The 9893-nt window shown below is 36.2% G+C and overlaps 1 pseudogene; it reads right to left on the bottom strand.

Moving 5' to 3' along the window:
• Window positions 1-587: 587 nt before the first annotated feature.
• On the bottom strand, window positions 588-9130 carry LOC143412056 (phytanoyl-CoA dioxygenase, peroxisomal-like; annotated as a pseudogene).
• Window positions 9131-9893: the final 763 nt, after the last annotated feature.

The following is a 9893-nucleotide window of genomic DNA, read 5'->3' as shown; positions in this document are numbered from 1 at the left end:
GCCCTGCTTAGAAATAAACATAAGGGAAGATGTCCTTCCTTAGAAACAAAGGAAAAGATTGGAGAAGATAGTTTGTTTTTGAAGGAAGGTAGCTGGAATGAGGATCCATTCTTATTTTGATCATTTGATGTCATTTGTAGGCCCTTCACCAAATGTGAATGTACTATGCATGGTCCTAGATTGGAAATCTCTCATGACAGCATATCAGGAAGTAGAGGATAGACTAGGAGAGGCATGCTCATCTCAGTGCACACTGAATTTCAAAGAATTCATTTCTGCCAAGATAAAGAGCCAATTCAATGAAAGGAACTGACTGAACATACTTAAATCATATGCCATGTTTATTAGTTGTAAACCAAAATCAGTTTTCCAGAAAGAGTAATATTTCATTTTTACTGTTTTCAATCCTTTAATATACTGCAAAATCAACTTCATACAATGAACTGCCCAATGTTTCTCCATTTTGAAAACAATAGCAAGAATTATGTTATTCCAGTCAGAAAACATTTTTTCCTAGGATTCCTAGTTTCTTCTGATTTCCTTTAAAATAATTATAATTAAGGGCTGTTTCAAAGATTAATTCTTCCTCATTTCACAAGTTGAGCTTGAAAAATACAGATATCCTAGAATCAATACCAAACAGAATGAATGTATGGAACACATATTGGCCTTTTCCCAACAAAGACAAGAGAATTCTAGACTCTACAAATGGTTAAACAGGGGAAAAATGCTATGAGAATTATATTGATTAGTAAATAAAACAAGTTTTGAAATCCAAATAATTCTCTTGCCAACATTTGAAAAACAGAGCTAACTGCAGGGAGCCAATGGATTCCCAACTATCAGCATCTCCTATCAAACTTGGGGGGAGGTTCTAAGTCACAACAGTTCACTGTCCTTCTATCTGCTATCTTTACTTGTTTGAACCGCTTTGAGGGTGCAACTCTGATAAGATCATACTAGTGAAAGTGGTGCCCTTTGGTACTGGTTTACTTGGATTTATCTTTTTTCCCCCCCTGGTATTTTACTAGAGATGGAACCCAGGGGCACTCTCCACTAGTCTACATCCTAGCCCTTTTTATTTTGTATTTTCGGTTTCTTGCTAAGTTGCTGAGGCTGGCCTCACTTGCAATCCTCCTGCCTCAGTCAAGCTATGATTACAGACATGCCACAACACACCCTGCCCCATTATTAATAAAACAATGTAGATTACCTTAAGTGTTGTTTCTTTTTGAGCAAACAGCAGGGTATGGTGGACAGAATGATTTCTGAATAGGCTTGACTCTGAAATCTAGCTCTGTAACTTAGATCAATCTCTGGGATTCTAATTCCTCCTTTACAGCAGGTGCTATACAAACTATTCTACTGGGTTCTGGTGAAAAAAAAAATGAGAAAGGTGAAATGGGATTGTTTTATACCTTAGAATTATATAGTTTGGCATTGTTACTCAATTATTCTATTTTTATTGATTATTCTATTGTTATTCTAAATGTGTCCATAAACCCTAACTTTTAGAGTAATTAAATAAATATATGATGTGTTTATTTAGCACAACCTCACAAACTAATGTGCAGCTGAAGATCCCCCATTAGATACCAAAATCCATGAATGCTTAAGTCTCTTTAATAAAATAACTCCTGTACCTCCTCCCAAATAGTTCAAAATCACCTCTAAATTATGTATAGAACCTGGTACAATATAAATGCTATGTAATTGTTAGGCTGTATTATTTAGGAAATAATGATAAGGAAAAAAATGCCTGTACATGTTCTGTACAGATACGATTTTTTTGAAACATTGTTTAATATTTAAATATTTTCCAATATTTCAGTTGGTTGAATCCACCAACATGGAGCATTTTCAGACAGGGGACGCATTTGTAGGTTCTAAAGGGAGAAGTAAGATTCTCCACCCTGGAAAGCTATTCTGAAGGTTCCCAGTGGCAATGTGGCATCCCTTACAACATCCTAGATGACCCAGAGCCATCACTCTCAGTCTCTTGGGGGAAGGGGCATGCCTGCATTAACATTATCTCATATCAATAAAATAAATTAGGAAGAGCTTCTTGATTCAGGGCCTAAAATGTGTGTTTTATAAAAAGTAAAGATGTTTATTAAATTGCCCCGATTGATAATTTCTCTAATACTCATCAGCATCATTGATCCCCTACCAAAAAACAAATACTTTCCAAGTGATGTGTATCAATTAGGAAAGCACATGAAACACTGTGTAATGCCCCTCATCCATAAGCACTAGTGATTCTTCATCGAAGTCCCAAACCTTTGTTTGCTCCTATGTATTCAGAATTCCCCCAGTCTTTCTTTTCAAATTAAATTAAAGATTAATTAAAGATGTGAAGACAAGAATCCTCAGTCATCTTTACTTGGTTATTTCATGCAAGTGTACCTACTAGTCCATGCTGATTTCCAGGCTGTAGAATTGATGAATTTGTTCTATAATTTCTTCCTTAATGTTTTCTTGACTAGTGCCCTCCACATGAATGTAGTGGCAATCACAGCTGGCAAAAAAAAAAAAAAAAAAACAGGCAGGAAATTGCCTGTGCAGAGTGAACAATTGATAATGGAGAAAAGCATCCATTAATGCCAACAACCAAGAAAAGTGTTCTCATTTCAGAGTGTCAACTTTTACAATCAAGATTTGACTTCTTTTTGGAGGGATACCAGGGATTGAACTCAGGGACACTGGAACACGGAGCCACATCTTCAGCTCTATTTTGTATTTTATTTAGAGACAGGGTCTCACTGAGTTGCTTAGTGCCTCACCATTGCTGAGGCTGGCTTTGAACTTGTGATCCTTCTTTCTCAGCCTCCTGAGCTGCTGGGATTACAGGCATGCAATCCTGTGCTCAACTAGGATTTGATTTATAACCTGCCAGGCCCCTCCATGTCATTCCAAATCTGTCCCTTTGTAGGTCATCCTTTCCCTCCAGCCCCCCAGAAAAATGTTAATTAAGAAATTACAAAAAAAATTAACTAGATATGATATTTACTTTTTAAAGGTATGTATTGGACAGGGAGCATAATCACTTAAGTAACAGACCTTCACAGTTTTAAGCATTTAAGTTTTTCCAATGAGTGTATATTTTCAAATCTAAGAGAAATGTACAATCTTATGGTTCATCATCCTCTTAGACATAAAGGTTGGTTACCCTGATAAATTTGGGAAAGGTTATTATTGCAATGGCAATAAATATTATTACAATGGCAATAGATATGAAAACTGAAATTACCTTCAAAAGAAAAATTGCACACCTGTCGATAAAGAAGAACATTTAGAGGTCAATACATTGACATTATTACCCAGCTTGTTTCCTGCTGAGGATAAGACTTAGTACTCCCTGTTCCAGAAAAAGGTCTAAACAAATATAAGCTGAAAAACAATAGCTAAAACCCACCTTCTTCCCACAAGTTAGTTATCTTAAGGTGATCACACCTGTCAGAAGGACTTTCTATGTGTCCCAAATTTAAACTCCATTTCCTGGCACATGCTCCAGTGCCAGGAAGAGCCATATCAAGGTTCAAATTTTTTAAAAAAGTGCAGTTATGATCCATGTTGTTATGAAATAATTGTAAATAATCTTCCATAACATTATAGTCATTGAAAATGTAAAAAAATAGCAAAGATAACATGCTATTTTAATATTTCAAAAACTGTTTGGTCCTCAGAAAGCAGAAGCTATGCACTGTAAGGTGACCTACTGCTCTGAAGCAATTCCACATGACCAAGATTCATGATTAACAGGTTTAGGATCCTGAGGGCACCTGGTTTCTCACTGAGTAGAGAAAAAAGAGCACAAGGAAGGCAAATATACTTTCTGGCAAGTAAACTGGAAAAAACAATCCAGTTTAGTGAAAAGTCATAAATCTTTACATGTTACTATACCTATGATTCTCTGTTTGAACCAACTCATTCTTAAAAACTAGATGCATACTTTCCCGGAATCCTTGAGTTTGGTTCTGACCAGATCCAGGGATGAGCAAAGAGTGAAAGAAAACAGTGTCTCCCTTCTCCATCACAAGGTACACTCGGCCATGGTCTTGATCATAGTCCTAAATCACATGGTACATGGTGTTAACTCCACCCTGGAACACATAAGACAGGCACAGTCTACACTGGAGGAAGCACCAAAATGAACACTTTATGACTCAGCCAAGAAAGCAAGGTTCTCTGACTTCTTGTAAGAAAGAGACTCACCTAAATTAAAAAAAAAATACATAAGTCTGTCTATATCTGTTTTTTTTTTAAATACCCTTGCAATGGCTACAGTAGTGTACACCTGTGATCCCAGCTGCATGGGAGGCAGAGGCTGGGACTTCATGAGTTCTAGAAAACCTAAGCAAACACAGCAGACCCTGTCTCAATTTAAGATTTTTACAATAGTGATGGAGGACTTCCCTCGCAGTATAGGGCCCTGGGTTTGAACCCAGCATCACAAAAAAAATTAAATCTCATGTACATATTAAAATCATTGATATTTTTGAACAAATGAAAAATTCTGAATGTTGCCTACCCTTCATCATTGAATTATAAACAATCTAGATCAGCTTTGCCTCTTGTGCTAAATGTATGCAAACACCTTTCTCATAGTCATTTCCAGCCTGAATCTAAAACATCCTTGCCCCAGCCTGACATTCTCCACACCTAGAATTGTGTTCATATCATTCTTATATTATTCATGTGTTTTAGAGAGGTTTATTACTCTCCCAAAATAGAGTGGAGAGCATGCTCATTTTTTTTCTGAGTTCAAAGGACTATGTCATATTCAGAATAAAAGAGAATAGTAAGTTCAACATTTTTTTGTTGATAACTATTTCCAAAGGTAGTCATAACTCTAAAAAATGGGTTATGTCCTTATTAAAGAAACTCAAGTGAGAAGTGACTACAGTTGATGAGCCTTTATGTGTCTGGGCAGAAGTGTCCCATTCCTCATCCTAAGAGTATCCTTTGGGGGAATGATCATTGTCCTACTGCACAACATTGTGGCTTTGACCCAGTGCCCTTCCTTCCTGGACCAGGTGCCTATGTGACCCCAGCTAAGCTAAGAAGATCTTCCACTGCCACTGCTGTGAATCTCAGCAGCATCTCAGAGAACAATCTACTCCCAAGCCCTGGAACTACACTCTCCCAAGCATCCTGCCCCTCACTGTGAGGAGTAAACTTCCCAGATGGGAAAAGAATAGGCCAAATTCCTCCACACAGACCTGACAGAGCCCTAAGCCAATTCTGATGACTTCTGTAACTCCCATCACCACCTGTGAGTCCCTGGTATGCTTTTCCTGCTTCTATGTGGGGAGCCAATTTCCTCTTGGATACTAGTGCCAGCTCCTCTGTTCTCACCTCTTACCCTAGACCTCTTTGGGATATCTTAACAGCCTGTTACCAAAAAGTTTACTCCCCTCTGAGTTATGAGCAGGCTTTCAAAGCCTTTAAGACATTAAAACATGGCCTTATTTTGAGCCCCTCCCCTCAGCTTACCTATGGAGAAAGATTTAATCTCTTTGTCACAGAGAGAGTAGGAATAGCCCTAAGAATGATCACACAAAAGAACAGACTTGCTCAACTGTCAGCAGCTTATCTCAGTAAGGAGCTTAATATAGAAGCTTTGTTCTCAATAAAGTAATAGAAAATGAGGTATCATAATTTTCGACATCCAAACCTGTCCAATTACCAACTAGGAAAAAAATGGTTAAAACCCTTTGGCATGAGATTTCTGCTCAGAAGGACATTTTTCCCCAGTTCCTTCCAGATCTCAGCCAGGGCAGACTCAATAGGAGACAAGACTAAGATCCTAGGAAAAAGTGTCTTTTACCTGAACTCACACTAGCCTGAACCAAAAAATAAATTGTATGGTACTTTATTAGTAATTGGCCAGTCATTTTTTTTTCTAGGATTCTTGTTTTTTTTTTCCTTAAATTCTGTATTTTTTCAGTTTATGATTTTGATCCTACACATCTAGGTTAGTGTTTTTCTACTCAATCCTATTTTTTATTCAACTATGGATTTCTTAAATATCTGTAACATTGCAATGGAGATTTGTTAGAGTCTATAAACAAGTCAGGATGGCGCCTGGCAGTTTGCTGCAGCCGGACTGATGCAGAGAGTCACCTGTGAAAAGCTACAAAGCCTTTACTTTTGTGTGTGCACACTGTGTATTCTGTTGTCTGTCTATGTGTGCATGCATCCATATAACATGTACATGATAGCAAAATTGGCATATAACGAGTGCTCATAAATTAAAAAAAAATAGATCCAAATACCTTTAATTCACATGATTTAAGAAGGCTCAAATTAAAGACATCTTTAAAATTACTTAACTCACAAGTCTCTCTAGGTTGTCAAAAAAACACTAATAAAATATTGATGTCTACAAAAAGTCTAATATTCATAATTTCTAGACTTTTCTTCAACAAGAGAGAGATGGCTAATATTCTTCAATACACTGTCTGATACCTTGGTTTTCACTGTAAAAATAAATAAATTATATTTGACTTGGGATTACACATAAATGTGCTTGACAGACATATGGTTAACTTTCCAAGTTAAAATTCTAACTGTTAAAAACAATATCAAGTACTCTTAACTCTTTGAATTCCATTGGGTAACATTGTTGGTGTTTTCATAAACTGGTAAATTAAAAAAAAATTTTTTTAAATTGCTTTGTCATCTGCGAAAATAGGTTACTAAGATTTTAAAGTCCCAACAGGTATAATTCTATATACTTAAATATTGTTTATGTTATCATAAAATGATAAACAGATGTGATTCTGTATACAAAGGGACCCAAAAGTTTCAACTGTGTTTTGATTAGTGACTGTCTTGTGACCATGACTTATACATATAGTTGACGGTAATTTTACACAAAAGTTTAATTTTTGATTATATAGTTGAAGGTAATTTTACACAATAGTTTAATTTTTGATTAGAGTACTATAAATAACATAAGTATTTCTTCTCATTAAAATGGAGTAAAATTGTAAAATTTACAAGGATTGTTTCAGAATGTGAACACAAAAAGGGTTCAATAGATGGGAAAGGGAAATTAGAAGGTTATAGGTAAAAAAACAAAACAAACAAACAAAAAAACTATATTTAGTGGAAGAAAAGGAAAGTGTTTCTGGGTAAGAAAATCTTTGTGTGATAAAATAAAGGCTGAGGCAGGAAAATCAGAAGTTCAAGGCCAGCCTCAATTTTCTTAAAACAAAGAACAAAAAGGGTTGAGAGTGTATTTCAGTGATAAAGGGCTCCAAAGATCAATCCTTAGCATGATGAATTGATTAAAACAACACTAATTTAAATGTAAAAGAAAATTCATACCTCCAATGATCAGAAACAAATGAAAAAAAAGTCAATGGATTTACAAATAACAGCCTCAAAATTTCTCCTCTGATGATATTCACTCTTAAAAGTGCTCTTTCTCTTTAACACAGAATTCCTGTCTTCCTTGTAAAAAGATAATTAGCACACTCCATAGCAGTGTTTCTTAGTCTGGGTGCTATTGGCATCTTGGGTGAGATCATTCTTTGGAGAGAGGGCATTATAGGATTCAGACCCCATGACCACATCCTTGGCCCCTACTTGCTAGAAGCCTCTAGCACACCAACCCTGCTATTGCCACCACCAAGAAAGTCTTGAGACATTGCCAATATCCACTGAGAGGAACAATCACCTCCAGGTGAGACCTATCACTCTAGCACCATGTGTAGGAAGGGATTAAAGCCAGGACAACCAGCATTCTTGGGGAAGCCCTGATGGCTGGCTATGAAGGAGAAACCAAAACAAGAGCAGTCTCTAACCTCTGGGAGAGTGCAGTATCTGAAGAGCTCCTTATTTCTTGGAAATTGTGGACCTTCAAGATAGTTTTCTCACTTGGAATGTATTCTGATTTTGCAATGGACACATCTCTCATGACCATTAGTCCTGCTGCTTTCAACTCCTCTCTGCTGATTTTTATTTTCAAATTCAACCCTAGAAAATTAAATTTACAAACAATATTATTACCTTTGCTCCAAGCACCTGGATGAACTTGATCTGCAGATTCAGGAACAGTTTGTCTATCTGAAGTCAGCCCTCAGGCTTAGTAGAATAATTCTGACAGGAGGGAGGAAACAATGGCCAACTCAGAAGTCCTGGCCTCCTATCTGCAATCCACCATCAAAATGAAAATGCTGCTTGGCTTAACACACCTGGGAGGAAATATTTTCATGATTATATTGTAATAATTCAGGCTGAGTATCTTTTATCTGAAATACATAGAACTATAGATGATTCAGATTTCAGGTATCTTGGAATATTGATTTTGGAATATTGGTATAATAAGCTGGTTATGGTGGTGCATGCCTGTAAACCCAGAGACTCAGAAGGTAAGGCTACAGGATATAAGTTTGAGGCCAGGTTATGCAATTTAGCAAGACCCTGTCAAATAAATAAATATAGAATGATCTGGGGATGAAGCTCCGTTGTAAATCTCCCCTAGGTTCAATCCCCAGTAGTGAAAAAAAGAATAATAACAAAAATAATAATGAGATATCTTGGAGATGGGAACCTAAGTTCATTATACAATTCATTTATTTATTTTCCTGCATACCTTATACATATAGTTGAAGGTAGTTTTTACAATAATTTAAGTGTGCCTCTGTTGTGACCATGATCATCACATGAGGCCAGGTGTGGAATTTTCCTCTAGGACATCATTTGGGTGCTCAATTTTTTGGATATTGAATTTTCAGGTAAGGGAGGCTTGGCCAGTAACGTGCAAATACTCGTGTACCTTATACCAGGCATTGTCCATATATTTTACCTTATTTTGTTCCAACAACAATGCTAGGAGATCAGTACTATTACTATGAACATTTTACAGAGCAAACATAGGTATGGAAGGTGACTGTGTTGGACACACCTTGTTAAACGGTAGAGCTGAGATTAAGGCCAGAATGTCTGGCTCCAGAGCCCATGCTGCTAAACATATCCCAACAAACCACATCACTCAAGAATACCTGAACATGCAGAGGCTAATCTAGCTTGAATTACCATTTATAAATTTTTATTTATTCATTACAATTATACATAATAGTAGGATTCATTGTGATATATTCATACCTTCACAGAGCATCGTTTGGTCACCTTCTCTTATCTCCTCTGCTCCCTCACACAGAACCCACTCCTGTATTCTGTTGATCTCCCATCTATTTTCATGACATCCCTTCCCATCCTCCCTTGTTTTTCTCTAGTTCCATGTAGGAGAGAAAATACACAATGTTGACTTTGAGTAGGTCTTATTGAACTTAACATGATGTCCTCCAGTTCCACCCATTTTCCTCCAAGTGACAGAATGCCATAACACATATGTTTTATGTAAAATAACCAACAGTATTGCTGCACTTAAAGCATTGAAGATATGAGATTTTTAATAAAAAGAAATCTATTTTCTTCATAACATTGTCTCTGTTCCAGTTTCAGCACATTATTTTCTGAAGTATCATATCAGGGGGAAAAAGTCACCAAAATTAGCTCAAATTTTATATTACAACCTAACATTATGTACCAAGAACCCCAAAAATGATTATATTCTTTGATCCAATACCTCTATATTTAATACTTTACGAAAATGATCTTAAAATATTTTAAAGTGTTAGGTCCAAAATATAAACAATAGTCAGAAAATGTACATTAACGGAAGAAACATTAACTAATGATATATATCCATTCTATGGAATATGACTCTGTCATTGTAACTAAAGGACACAATAGTGCATTCGGACAATGCATTTTTTTAAAAAATACAATTACAATGATAAAAAACAAGACACTATTTGTGAAAAGGAGACTGTGGAGAAATATAGCAAAAAATTCATTTATGTATGATGTGTCAAAGT

Source organism: Callospermophilus lateralis, chromosome 13, assembly GCF_048772815.1.
Source record: "Callospermophilus lateralis isolate mCalLat2 chromosome 13, mCalLat2.hap1, whole genome shotgun sequence".
Lineage (NCBI taxonomy): Eukaryota > Metazoa > Chordata > Mammalia > Rodentia > Sciuridae > Callospermophilus > Callospermophilus lateralis.
The sequence above is the reverse complement of the archived record's forward strand: the minus strand, read 5'-3'. Positions and strand labels throughout refer to the sequence as shown.